General features: G+C 54.2%; 1 long non-coding RNA gene across 3 annotated transcripts; it reads right to left on the bottom strand.

The window, feature by feature from the left end:
• Positions 1-13954, bottom strand: LOC149128225 (uncharacterized). 3 transcript variants are annotated; one of them, XR_016229706.1, is made up of 4 exons: positions 13816-13954; positions 6186-6338; positions 520-660; positions 1-389 (listed from the first exon to the last, which is right to left on the bottom strand). It is a non-coding gene; the product is annotated as an uncharacterized LOC149128225 (long non-coding RNA). The 3 variants fall into 3 exon arrangements; XR_016229707.1 differs by having other exon boundaries at positions 6186-6335; XR_016229705.1 differs by having other exon boundaries at positions 6186-6380; positions 13816-13953.
• Between the last annotated feature and the right edge of the window lie 577 nt (positions 13955-14531).

Below are 14531 nucleotides of genomic sequence, written 5' to 3'. Positions count from 1 at the left end.
ATTTGGGAAAACAGGTTCCATCTTGTTGTCTTAGGACGTTGCTGTGTGAAGTCATGCATTAGCAAAGCTGACTTCACAGAACATAGAGACGTAGGACCCGTGGCATGTTCAGGACATGGAGAGACACAGGCCTGTGGCAAGTTTAGGACAGCAAAACCATTCTCAGACGGCATCTGGTGGGACCAGGTTGGTCGTGGCACAGCCAGTGGAGATCCACAACATGGGTCTTGCAGCCAGGAGATCCAGGCTCAGGCAGGAGTTCTCTCAGCTGCAGGGGTGCCGCAGCCAATGCCAGCCTCCATCCCCTGCTCGGCCACTGACTGCACATGGCCTGGGACGGTGTCACTCACTCTGCAGGATTTTAAGTGTTGATGAAGCAGGCACTGGACCTGACAATTAAGGTAAGAGTGCATGGATCCCTTACCAGATGCCCGGCTCCACTCCTGACTCCAGCGTTCTGCTAATGTGCACTCTGGCAGGCAGCACTGATGGTTCAAGGAGCTGGGCCCTGCCACTCACCTGGGAAATCGGGACTGAGGGCCTGGCTCCAAGATTCAGTGCAGACGAGTGCCAGCTATTGCAGGATTTGAGGAGCGAATCAGCAGGTCTGGCTCTGCCTCTCGAGCAGACACAGAAAAATTTTAAGAAGAATCTGTGTAGCTGTCCAGAGAGAAAAAGGTGGAAAGTTAAGGACATATTTAAACTGGAGCCACCAGTAAAGTAAAACGGACAGCTGCCTCCCCTAACAGGTACCATACTCCACGGTCAACTGCCCTCTTGGGGACACAGGCTGAAGTTCACCAGGGCCACATGTCCTACCTCTGCAGGGGATGGCAGAGGGGCAGAGACTGCGGAGGCTCTTGCTGCACCTGAGATGAGACCTCCACCTCCCATGCAACCCAGGCAAGCTCACAGGGGATGAACCAGTCCTGACAGGTTGCCGACAGCAGCGTTTATGTCCCTGCCACAACTCTGGAAAGACCCTGCTTATCTGGAAACATCTGTTCTATTTAAAAATAACTGCTGTGTTTCACTGGAAGCAACGTCAAAGACAGGCTCTACGCAAAATGGAGATATCCGCGTTTGGTAGCTCACGGACCCAAAGGAGCTCAGAGCACGACTTACCTAGTGTGATCTCGTCGTGCCCAGCCCCGCCGGCTGCTTGAGCCACTGCACGTGTGCCTGAGAGGGCAGACCTTGCCTCTCTGCAGGCTGGAGAATGTGTTGGGGAACGACGTAGTGCCCTGGGCCAGAGACACAGCCCCTCCTCAGGGCGGCTTGGCATTGCGCTCTCCAGAAAAGGGGTGCCTGCCCTTCTCAACCCTGGGCCCGGGCCGACTCTGGTGGACCAAACGCCGGGGAAGGGGGCTCTCTGCCACCCGCAGTCCCAGGGTGGAGAAAGCCAGAGGCTCGGCGCATTCAGCCCACCCCCACCCCTTAGAAAGATGCCAAGAGAGACGCAGCTGCGTGGTCTGCAGCGTCCCCGCGGTGGAAACGAGGGGCTCTCAGAGCTAATTACAGAAGGCGCTGCAGGCGCATCTCCGCACGGGAAATGAGTCTCCCAAAACGCAGACGCAGAAATGGGAGCCTCAGACGCGGGCGGCTTGGACTGAGGTCAGGCAGGGCCACCCTGAGGGTGTAGCATGGACTCCTTGTCCCCGAGGTGGCCCAGGGTGGGCAGCAGGCCCCTGTGTCCGACAGCCTGGAGAGCCTACTGCCCACTGCAGCCCTGACCAGGACGGCTGTCCTGCTACCCTCAAGCATCGTCCCAAGGAATAAACAGCACAATTGCTTCTATAATTAAAAAAAATTATTGAGGCCCCGCTGTGGCGTAGTGGGTAAAGCCACCACCACCTGCTGTGCCAGCATCCCATATAGGCACAGGTTCATGTCCCGGCTGTTCCACTTCTGATCCAGCTCTCAACTGTGGCCTGGGAAAGCAGTGGAGGATGGCCCAAGTCCTTGGGCCCCTGCACCCATGTGGGAGACCCAGAAGAAGCTCCTGGCTCCTGGCTTTGGATAGGCATAGCTCCAGCCATTGTAGCCATCTGGGGAGTGAAGCAGCAGATGGAAGACCTCTCTCTCTCTCTCTGCTTCTTCTTCTCTCTCTGTGTAACTTTGACTTTCAATTAAATAAATGAATCTTTAAAAAAAAAAGTTAATTATGGAGAATCCTTCACTTACGATAGAAAAAAAAAAAGGTGACTTCATCTTGGGAAATACACAAACCCCACAGAAAACACTGAGAAGACTCAAGAACAGAAGGAAGATAGGGGAAGCCCTGCCACTGCATTCTTTCTTTTCTTAAGGTTGATTTGTTTATTTGAAAGTCAGAGTTATACAGAGAGAGGGGAGACAGATCTTCTTCCAGCAAATGGCCCACTCCCCACATGGCAGCAACAACCCGGGGCTGGGCCAGGCCAAAGCCTGGAGCCAGGAGCCAGGGGCTTCCTCTGGGTTGTCCACAAGGGTAGCAGAGGCCCAAGCACACATACCATCCTCCACTGCTTTCCCCAAGCCATTTAGCAGGGAACTGGATCAGAAGTGGAGCAATCAGGAACCGAACTGGCGCCCATATGGGATGCTGGTGCCGCAGGTGGCATCTTTACCAGCTACACCATAAGGCTGACCCCATTCTTGTGTTTTAACTAAAAGTGCTCATGTCCCAAAGGTGGAATTTCTCCCCACAGGGCTTTATAAATCACATGGCTCCCACTACTGGAACTCCTGTTCCAGAAAATTCCAACAAGCTGGTTGTGAGTTTCCTTCGAGGCCAAATGTAATCTGCTTCGAGGCTGGAGCAGATGCCGACACATAAGATAAAGGACAGCAGCACAGGGCTGGCTCCTGGGGGGTCTGGCCACCTAGAGAAGACACAGAAATCCCCAACTTCTCATGGGACTTCAGTCTGAGCCTCGGACATCTCTCACATGTCACAAGGTAAATCCCAGAGCAATCAGAGACGTTCGCATTGAAATAACAAGGCCATGTAAATAACTGAGGAAAATGCGGTTGAACTGTTCTTTAAATAAAAATTAAAATCCAGAAATAATGGCAGAGATGATTAATACATCTAATTAATAAAATACTAACAAACTATAGAATGCCAAAAACACTATACAAAGGACAAAGAAAATGAAAAATGACTAAGGTATTAACTTATTACCAACAAAGGCTAGTAATATGGATGATAGTGTTCATAAACATGAAGACTTAAACGAATGTCTGAAAATGAAGAAAAACCTTCACAGAATAAGAAATACAAATGGCTCCCAGGAAGAGCAAGGAAAAACTGCTCAAGTCTACTCATTGTAGTAGAAACAGAAACCACACTGAGGTGTGACTTTCCAGAGTAGAGGTGGCAGCGCTCTGAGCCTGGGCCCAGCCACCAAGCGATTCACAGGGCCTCTACCCAGTAGTGTCACTGCAGCGACAGCAGCAACGCAAAAGGCAGCAAACAGAAGGCAGGTAGCTGCGCACCAGCCGGCCTCAACCATTGCCAGGCGTGTGCCCTGCACCCGAGTCTGGCCTGGCGCAGGTGGCCTCCAGGTCCAGCTGAGCTTTATGGGGCTCAGGAAGCAGAAATGTGTGGCAGGACGTCCAGGGAGGCCCAGCCCCAGCCCACTGCTCCGGGAAGGGCCACGGCAGAGGCCTGGGCACCACACTGCCACACGCAGGTCTGGCTTAGGTTCTGCTTCAGACAACAAGATTGCTCCTGGCTTCAGCCTGGTGCAGTTTGGGCCGCTGCAGCCATTGGCAATGTGTGTGTGTGTGTGTGTGTGCGTGAGAACCAGGGGATGGAAGATAGCTCGCTCTCTCCTTCTCTCTTCCTCTTTCTACCTCTTTCAAAATAAATAAACATTTAAAAAAATCAAAGTTTAAGGGTGTGATAATATTGTCAGATTACACATTTTAGGAAATAATTCATCTCACATAGAGCACACGTTGTAAGATTGATGGCTGAAATAACAAAATGTCTGGGATTTGGATCAAAGAAAGCCTAAGGGGAGAGCGTGTGCCAATGACACAATCCCGGAGGTGCATGACAGCTGAAGCTGGGGGCGTGAGTTTGTGGCAGTGTTTGCTTTACATTCGAGAAAGCTGCAGCTTCTCCATAGTAAAAAGCTTAAAAAAGTTAAGTGAGGCAGAAATAGATTTCCAACAAAAACTGAGTTCATCATGAACAACGCTTAAGAAAGAAGATCCTACAGGGAGTGAGACCACATTGCCAGACAGCAGCTGGAAGTGCGCAGAGGCCGTCCACTCGTGGGTCAGCACAGGGGACATCATCTGCAAGGGAGAGGGGCATCACACACATGTGAGGGGAAGAAGGGGCCCAGCAGCCACGGCACGGCTGGGCACAGCCATCTGCTCGTCCAGGGGAGACAGCAACGCGGGAGGAGGCTGCCACGGCAAGGCCAGTCGCAGTACCTCGGGATTAAACGCTATGAGTGCAGAGTGGAAAAGCAAGATCTCACGACTCACAGAGGGGCAGCACGGGTGAGAATGAGCACTCGGGCAAGCAGGAGACGCAAGAGCAGACAGCAAGGGCTAGGATTTCAGTGAGCCTAAACGTGCCAAATGTGCTGAATAAATGGCAAAGGTTGCTTCTGTTAACTGTAATTGTCTTCTACCTAGAGACATGCCTTAGACTCGGAAGGCAACGGGCAGAGGGAGGCCCTGCCAGGCAGGTTCCACAAAAAGATGATTAAACTCCAACAGTATCACTGGAGGCATTTCAGAGGGACCAAAAAGCCAAGCCTTACGCGTGGGAGGCTCCTAAGCCGGTGTGTACCTAGTTACCCGTCTCCACGTGCTTGAAGCAAAGACAGACACAGGCCCGGCTGCACGAAGCACTGACCAGGAGCCACGTGGACTCTGTAGCCTGCCGCTCTCCACAGAACTGGAAGTAAAGACACGGGCTCAAGCAACAGCAAGGCCTGCTGTGTGTAGCCCCGGGAAGGAGACAGGGAAGAGAGGGGAGCTGGGAGACCAGGGAGCAGAGCAGGAGGCAAAGCTGAGTGTTTGCTCAGAGCAAGAGCGATGGGGCGTGAGACCCAGCAAAGAAAGCAGAGTAATAGCGAAAAGAGGCCATGACCGACCTATAGTTGTCACCTTTACACTTCTAGAAATTCATTTTTGTCCTTCTTGCCTCCACCAATTTATATAATCTGAGGTTTGAACGTAAGTCAACAGTATTTAGTGCCCTGTTTTATTACTAAAAAAGAAGTAGCCACTAAGAAAAAGTCACATATGCAACAAAAGTGCCAAATTAAATGTATCTTTAGGGGCTGGCACTGTGGCATAGTGAGCTAAGCCTCTGCCTGTGGCTCTGGCATTCCATATGGGCGTCGGTTTGAGTCCCACCTGCTCCACTTCCAACCCAGCTCTCTGCTATGGCCTGGGAAAGCACTAGAAGATGGCCCAAGTGCTTGGGGCACTGCACCCACATGGGGGACCCAGAAGAAGCTCCTGACCCCTGGCTTTGGATTGGCCAGCTCCAGACGTTGCAGCCATTTGGATAGTGAACCAGCGGATGGAAGACCTTTCTCTCTGTCTCTTCCTTCCTCTGTCTGTAACTCTGCCTCTCAAATAAACAAATAAAATCTTTTTTTAAAGGTATCTTTAAATACTGGCGACATGGTGTGGTGGGTAAAGCTGACGCCTATGATGCCAACATCCCATATGGGTGCTGATTTGTGTCCTGGCTGCTCCACTTCCCATCCAGCTTCCTGCCAATGGCCTGGGAAAGCAGCAGAAGACAGACCTAGTATTTGGGCCCCTGAATCCACGTGGAAGATCTGAATGAAGCTCCTGGCTCCTGGCTTTGGCCAGGCTCAGTTCTAGCCTTTGTGGCCATCTGGGGAGTGAACCAGTAGTTGGAAGAGCGCTCTCTCATGGTTTTTCTCTCTCCTCCCTCTCTCTCTCCTGACTTTTAAATAAATAAATAAATAAATAAATAAATAAATCTTTTAAAAAATTGTAAAATGTGCCATGCTTTAGTTTCCTCTGCTTCCTGCTGATCACATTTCTCACATGTGGTTGATTTTGGTCACGTGCTTCTGTTAACAGTTCATCTGTGAAGTTCTGACAAGGGGCCTGACCTTTGTGGGGCTCCTCCAGCCGATTAAACTTATCTCTTGAAGATGCGCTTTGAGGGTACATTACTAGTAACAGACACTTACCATGTTGCACAGGAGTCAGACATGAGAGCCTGCAGGCCAGAGCTGCTCCACACACCCCAGTCTAGCCCCTGGGAGATGGTCTCTGAGCAGGCTGGGTTCTTGGTGAAGGTGCGACTCCTGTCATCGGCTGCAGGAAAAGCCGAGGGCCATCTGCTGCAGAGACACAACCCATGGTTCAGCAAACTTTCTTGTCACCTACAAATTTAGAAATGTAGAGACTAAATGCATGAAAAAATTAATATGCTCAGGGGAAAACAGAATTTTGGAAAGTTTACAAAGTTACAATAGTAAGACTGCATGGTTGTGGCATTGAAACAAAGAATAGACTAAAGACCTTAGAAGTAACAGCCAACCACCATTCCACAAAGGCGCTAAAAGGCACCTTAGGAAAAAAGGTAGTCTTTTCTTAAAAAGGTGCTGGAAAAAGTGGATACATGGATGCAGAACAATGAAACCAGACCCCTACCTCTCATGTGTTAAAAAAAAAAAAAAAAAACTCAAAATTGATTAAAGACCCACGTATAAGACTTGAAGTTTTGAAACTACTAGAAGAAAACATGGGGTAAACGCTACAGGGCATTATATTGGGAAATGATTTTTTAAAGATTTTGTTTATTTATTCAAGAGATGGAGTTACAAACAGAGAGAGGGAGAGACAGAGAGAAAGGTCTTCCATCCGCTGGTTCACTCTCCAAATGGCCACAACGGCTGGAGCTGGGCCAATCCGAAGCCAGGAGCCAGGAGCTCCTTCTGGATCTCCCACGTGGGTGCAGGGGCCCAAGCACTGGGGCCATGCTCCACTGCTTTCCCAGGCCATAAAAAGAGAGCTGGGTAGGAAGAGGAGCAGCCAGGACTTGAACTGACGTGGCGTCTGCACATTCCCAATCGGCTGTTGTCCAGCATCTGAGGGAATGGTGGGCAGCCCAGAGAGTTGTCAGCTGGGCTGACGTTCAGAGGCTGCTGACCACAGGGAAGGCAGTGAGTACAGGCATCATTCCGGAAAAATGGAATTGTTGAATTGTGCATTCATAAAGAATCCGGAAAGAAGGAGAGAGAGAGAGAGAGAGACGCATTTTAAAGCAAAAGCGGCTCTATTCAACATAAAATATGAATTGCTCATCTATCTTCTTTTGGTCCTCACAAAGTTAAGCATTTGTGTTTACAGAAGAAAACAAAGAATGTCAGTTGCTCAAAGCATCTTCCATCTAGACTCAGAGGAAATCCACGCTGGCTGTTTTTCCTACAAGTCGATGATATCGGAGCTGGAGTCTGACCAGAGAGATTCTAGCTCTGTGGGTGCGCATTGAAGTGGCCCTTGTTCTGTGACAAGATCCACCCGCCTTTGAAACTGCTCTCCCGTGAGTGCCTCTCCCAGTGGGAAGTGTCATGAGAGGGAGGGCAGGCTGTCAAGAGCCCAGACAGAGCCTACGGAGAGTGACCCTTGACCTCTCCCCTCAGCCCTATACTGTGGTGAGACCGTGACCCCTGACCTTCTCCCTCAGCCCCGTACTGTGGTAAGACTGTGACCCCTGACCTCTCCCCTCAGTCCTGTGCTGTGGTGAGACAGTGACCCCTGACCTCTCCCCTCAGCCCTGTCCTGTGGTGAGACTGTGACCTCTGACCTCTCCCTCAGCCCTGTACTGTGGTAAGACGGTGACCCCTGACCTCTCCCCTCAGCCCTATACTGTGGTGAGACCGTGACCCCTGACCTCCTCCCTCAGCCCCATACTGTGGTGAAAGCGTGACCCCTGACCTTCTCCCTCAGCCCTGTCCTGTGGTGAGACTGTGACCTCTGACCTCTCCCCTCAGCCCTGTACTGTGGTGAGACAGTGACCCCTGACCTCTCCCCTCAGCCCTGTGCTGTGGTGAGATCGTGACCCCTGACCTCCTCCCTTAGCTGTGTGCTTGGTGAGGGTCCTGTCAGTGCTTCCTGACTCCTGATTAAATCACCTTGTTACCTTCAGTTCACCTAGAGACTGGCACTGTGCAGCCAAACTGCTGGCATCTGACTGCTGGCCCTGCCGCCTCACACAGACACAGATACACAGATACACACATACACACACACTTCACACACATGCACCTCATACGCATACAGACACACACACTCTTCACACAGACACACACAGATACAAACACACCTCATACAGACACACATACACACACACCTCACATACAGACACAACTCACACAGACACACACTCCTCACACAGACACACACAGATACAAACACACCTCACACAGACACACACATGCATACACACCTCACATACAGACACACCTCACACACATACCTCATACGCATACAGACACATACACTCCTCACACAGACACACACAGATACAAACACACCTCACACAGACACACACAGACACACACACTCACACACACCTCACATACAGACACACCTCACACACACACATACACACACACCTCACACACACACACCTCACATACAGACACACCTCACACAGACACACACATACACACACACCTCACAAACACACACCTCACATACAGACACACACATACACACACACCTCACAAACACACACCTCACATAGACACACCTCACACAGACACACACACAAACACAAACACATCTCACACACAGGCCCAGCACCTCACACACACACACCTCACACACTGACACATACACAGACAGACAAATGTCACACACACCTCACACAGACACACATACCTCATACACAGACGCAGACACACAGACACACCTCACACACATACACACATGATGGCGGATGGGCAAGGTTATCTCTCTCCCTGTTCATTGCTCCCCTCCCTACCATGAGGCTGAAGATGCCTAGTTGGAATAGTCTAGAACATTTTCAGAAGTCCATAGCTGGTATGCAGGAAGCACTAAATAAATTACTTTGGCTGCAGAGCAGGTGAGCCCTGCATATTGCACCTGTCTGGCCGAGCACCCCCACCCCCGCCCCAGTCTCTGGTCCACAGAATCCTGGTGGGGTGGTAGCAGCCTCCCATCCCCCAGGCTGCAGGTTCTGTGCTGGGGAAGCGCCGAGCCACTCCTGTGTCGCCTGACAAGGCCGTGAAGAGGGGCTGCATGTGGGTGGCCAGAGCCCCCCTCAGCGTGCACAGGAGGCGAGACAGAGACCCTCTCCCGTTCCTCTGTGACGGAGGTGGAAGGGTCGCCAGGGAAGAGCATGGAGCAGGGTGACACAACACACACACAGGCCGGGATGTCATCCCCTCTCCAGCCTGTGCCGTCGGGCAGATAAACCCTGTCTGCCAGAGGTCACTCAGCACTGTGTGCAGGAGTCTCGGTTCCCACCAGAGAACCTTCCCCGTGTCAGGCTCCACACACTCCCCACGCGACGGGAGGGATGGGGCGTCCCCAGGCCCCAGCCTCTCACTGCAACTATAGCAGAACAGCTCAACAGCTGAGAAAAGAGAACAAAATCGTTCCAGGGGCAAGCAGGAGCTGAGCTTTCTCTTGGCACCCCGGCACTCTGGGAAGGCAGCATCACGGACGTGCGGCCCCTCCAGGAAGTGAAGCAAGGCCCTGGGTCCCGCACAGCCCCCCACCCACCCCCGCCAGATGTCTCAGGCATGGGCAGCTTGGTCCTAAGGCCACAGGCCTAGGAGACCACCATTTCCCTGACGTGGCCCCTGCCACAGCTCCACCTCCACTGAGACAGCCGTGCACACTGGGCAGCGTGTGCCGCAGGCGCGGCACAGACACCAGTGCCTGTCTGCGGTGTTTGTCTGGAGCCCGTTCACATGCACTCCACACGCAGGAGCGGCCAGTCCACACCAGGAAGAGATCGCGGGAGCCTCTTATTGTCAAAGTTGAGGAAGATTTCAGAGACCATTCCTCATTTCAAAACGGAGGGCAGTGGTCCAGGCGAGCAGAAGGCCATCTGCTTGACTTCAAAGGGATGTCACAGGGCTGGCTTGTTTTGTGGGGAGAAGTCGGCGGTCCCACGCGGCCGTGACTTTGCCACCCAGACACTCTGCAGGGGGCGGAGAGGCTGCTTCTGACTCAGCCCGTCCTGACGAGCATCAGCCACAGCACCTCGGCCTGGCCCTGAACGAGCTGCGCCCTCTTCCCGGTGTCCTCGGCGCAGGTGGGGACGCTCCAAACTCACAGGGGGACGGACGGGAGGCCAGGTCTCAGCTCAGCATCGGGGCTCTACTCGTCCCTGCCATCTGAGAAACTCACACAGCAGCTGTGACTAAAGGGAGAACAGAGTCTACTCCCTCCCGAATTCCCCCGTTGTTAGATCTGGGGTTGCATCCACGGCACTGTGAACAGCCAGCCCCCAAGAGTGAGCTCCGCTGCCGCTCTTTCCAGATAAAACCAGACTAGAAATAAGGTGGAGGGGAGGTTCTTGGGATTCTCTAACAGTGTTGTGCAATAAGAGAGATCTTGCGCTGTGTTTGATTCCCTTACACAGAAACTCGAAATGCGTCAGTCGCGGGTGATGGCAAGACGGCACTCACTCAGGGGGTACCGGGGCAGGGGCACCTCTGAGACTTCATCCTCAAGTTGCTGCCAACTCACACATTGAAATTCAAGGTCACTGGTGGTCTGAGTAACCCTTCAGATGTAGAAAGCCAATCAGAAAGAAGAAAGCCAGCAGGAAAGGAGCGTGGCTGTTGCTGAGCAACGCGTCGGCGCGGCGCCGCTGTCCTCCCTGACTCACTTCAGCCCCGGCCTGCTGTGCACAGGAAACAGAAGCTGCGGACATCACGGGACTGCTCGGCACCGCCTCCGACAGCCCGGCGTTCCCAGGCGCCCTGGACCGCGAGCAGCCTGCTCCTGCAGAACGCCCGAGGAGGTGACCAGGCGCTCCATTAGAGGCCACGACCCTCACCCTCCGGGGCCCCCAACTGTGGCGCGTTCCTGAGTGCCCCGAACCCACCTAGAGGGACTTCTGGGCTCCCTGAGTTCTGGGGCCCGCAATGCTGGTTCTGTGGGTGTCACGGAGCTTTTGGGCAGTTGTAACCTGGAGCCACTTCCCTCCCTCCGGTGAGGAACCTGAGGCTGTGGGCAGCTGTGAAGCCAGCGTCTGCTGCACATGCCATGAGGGACACTTTCATCAGACCACAAAGGCCGCAGTTTCTCTCCCGCAACACTCACGGCCCCAAAGAAAGAGCCCAGAGGAAGCTGCCAGGGCGTGGGAGGGGCTCGCCCTGCTGCACCAGCTGGCAGGGGCAGCCTTCCCCGGCCCCTGACCACAGCTGCCCTCGACCTGCCTCAGCTCCCGCAGCAGGCGGGGGGGGGGGACCTAGCGGCTCCCGAGATGCCTTCCACAGCCTCTCCCCAGCCCAGCCTTCCCCGCGGCTGACCTGCAGCCGGAACCCCGTCAGTCTGGGCTCCTCCGACTGGCCAAGGCCTGAGGGGAAGTGAGCAGTTCCGGGGTTTAGGTGGCAAATCCCGTCATCCTCTTTAATAATTAGCTTTATCTGTTTACTTTTTCATTTCATTTGGTGTCTTTACATATTATCATCACAAATCCTAAATAGCAGACCAAATAGAACTGTAATTGTACAAAACAACAGCGTATAGGGGAAATTGGGGTTTCCCAGCACTGCAGAGTATTAATAAAGTTTGGGTTTTTACAGTGAGTGCCAAAGGGCGGTGGGCGACTAGGGAGACGGAGCACCTTGTCAAGGCCCCGGTAACTGCAGAACAGCAAATCCCAAACGTGGCCTTGTCTGGAACTCCGTGGGGGAGGGCAGGCACACTGGCAGGCTCCAAGGCCAGGGGCAGCTCCGGGGGGCAGTGGAGGAGGGGCTGGGGGTCAGCACCATCTTACCTCCCTCCCCAGAGCTCAGACCACCCACTTAGGGTCAACTCTGCTCAACTGGTTCAGTGGGTGACGGGGGCCCCTTTGCATGCTCTGTCCAGGGATCTTCTAGAATCTTCCCTTCTGTGCCTGCATCAAGTGCTCAAAAATGTAATGTGGTTTCCCCTGACTTCCCCCCTTTCCTGGCCCACATCCCGTCCTTCAGTGTCCTGCTGAAGTGAGTCTCAGACCCACCCTCTCCTCCACCGCCGGACAGGACCTCATGACAGCTGCGAGGTGCTGGCCTTCCTGACTCCAAGGGTGCGCCTGAGACCCGATTTACCTACAGGCTTGAAGGGTCATTCGCCACAGGACTCAACCTTGTCACTCCCCACCTGGCACCCTCCATAGAACCCCGACAGAAGCAAGAGTTCCCTTTCTTCCCCAGTGCCTCTCAGACCCTGTTGGAGCCAAGTCTGCTGTCCATACGGCCTCCCTGTCCACACCACACTGTCCACACCACACCGTCCACACCTCACCTCCCAGGCCTCCATGTCCAGGCCTTGCCACACACCTTTCACCATCCACACCTCCCTGCCCAGGACCCGCTGTCCATGCCCCCAGCACGGCGGCCTCCACCTGTGATGCTGCTGTGTTCCTCCCTTCTCCTGCCCACATACTTCCCTCACTCTGGAAATCCCCATTCCGTGGACCCCGGATCTGAAGGCTCTCCCGTGGCCCCCTGCTTCGTGGAAGGTTCGGAGACCCTGACCCTGCCTGGTCCAATCCAGCGTGCAGCACACCAGCGACCACACCGTGTGATCATCATGTCCAAGCTGGGTGGCAGCAACGATGCCGGGCCTCCTGGTTACCCGCTGTGCTTGCCCCCTCCACCAGCCTCCTCGTCCACAGGACTGAGTCCACGGAGGGACACGGGCCTGTGTGGTCACACCTGTGGCCAGCACTGGTGCTTTCCAGAATACCCCCACCGATGTTTGTCAACGGAGTGAGGAACAGGTCTGTTCTCTCCTGAATCCCCCTCTTCACCAAACACGTGCACTGTAGAAGCGAGGTGAGACTTAAGGGATATTTAGCTTCAACTAACTAACTGCTGGAGTTCAACAGAAGGCGCCAGGCAGTCAGCTTCTTGTAAGGGACCTCGCCCGACCTTCCACGACTCATCTGCTCTGGCAACTGAAGGGCGACACAAGCGACTTCCACTGTGAGCGCACACACACTGGGAAAGGAAAGGAAACTGTGTGTGTGTGTGTTTCTTATCCCCCCAGAACATTCCAGAGCCGGGACACTAGCACCACATGCGCACGCCCCATGTAAGTGCCGTGCCCAAGGGGTCATATGAAAGTGGACCATGTGAGTGAGCAAGTCCTGTGGATTTTCATGGTGCACTTCTGTGGCTTCCTGGAGAGGGAACAAATGCCACCTGTTCAAGATCGGCTGCCCCCCAAGGGACTGGGCCGGGGGCACCTTGGAGGTCACTGGGCAGTGCCGGCGGCATTTCGAGGCTGGGAGGGGCCCTCAGCCCACTGGGGCGAGAGTCAGGGCCTTTGTCTCTTCTACCCATCCTCCCCTGTCCCTGGATCATGGGCTGGAGGCCTCCGGGATGCGCTGTTTCCTGAGGGCCGTCGCGGCCTGAGCCCAGGGCTCTCCCTCAGCCCTGTGCTGCGGGCACAGCCAGCGCCTGCCTCCCAGACTTGTCGTCATGCGCGTGTCCGCATAAGCTGTTCCAAAGCAGTCAGTTCCGAATTCAATTATTTCGCACAAAACCGTGCTTGCCTTGCAGGTGGAACAGCAGTAAAACTAACCCAGACGTTTTCAATATAAAAGTGATTAGCACTGACCGCGCGTCGGGAGATCTCACATCTTCTTCTCTGTGGGTCTCCACGGCCCGCGGCGTCTGAGACGGGGTCTCCCCTGTGCGGACCTCATGCTGCCTGAACCCCGCAGCCACCACCGGACGTGGGGGTCAGCCAGACACGGAGCGGGAACAGCAGGCTGCCCTGCTAGCCGGGAATCACGCAGCCTCTGTTGGCGTGAGCTGGAGCAGAGGACTTGCTGAGGGGTTTTCCTGAAACACACGTGAGACAGGCTTCGCCTAATTGCCTCCCGACACCCCTTGCGCGCCGCAGACGTCCAAGGAGCAGCTTCTGAATAAGTGGCCAGTGGAAGGGACAAATAGGCAACGTGGTTTTGAATCCGGTTGCTGCCGCCGCGTCACCGCTCAGCGCCCCCTCCTCTGCCTGGGCCGGGCCCCTGGGCTGTGGTGCTGCACCAGGAGAAGTCTGGTCCTGATCAGATTTGGCAGCATAGGTAGGGTCCTTTGTGAAATGAAAACAAAACCTCTCAGACGGGCGTGTCTGGGCTGCTGAGGTCAGAGCAGCCTGGGGCTGTAGACCCGTCCCCATCCGGCTGCCACCCCAGGTGCTGCCAGGAAGTCCCCAGCAGGAGCACAATGCCGGCTGTGTGCAAACCGCTCTTGCACAACTCTTGAAACACAGTGACCCCTCGAGGGTCCCAGTCTGTTTTGTGACAGTCAGAAAGCCACAGGAACAGAAGG

Source organism: Oryctolagus cuniculus, chromosome 2 (assembly GCF_051225735.1).
Source record: "Oryctolagus cuniculus isolate XC-2025 breed Fujian yellow rabbit chromosome 2, ASM5122573v1, whole genome shotgun sequence".
NCBI lineage: Eukaryota > Metazoa > Chordata > Mammalia > Lagomorpha > Leporidae > Oryctolagus > Oryctolagus cuniculus.
Note: the sequence above shows the minus strand (reverse complement) of the source record. Positions and strands in the feature narration are given on the sequence as shown.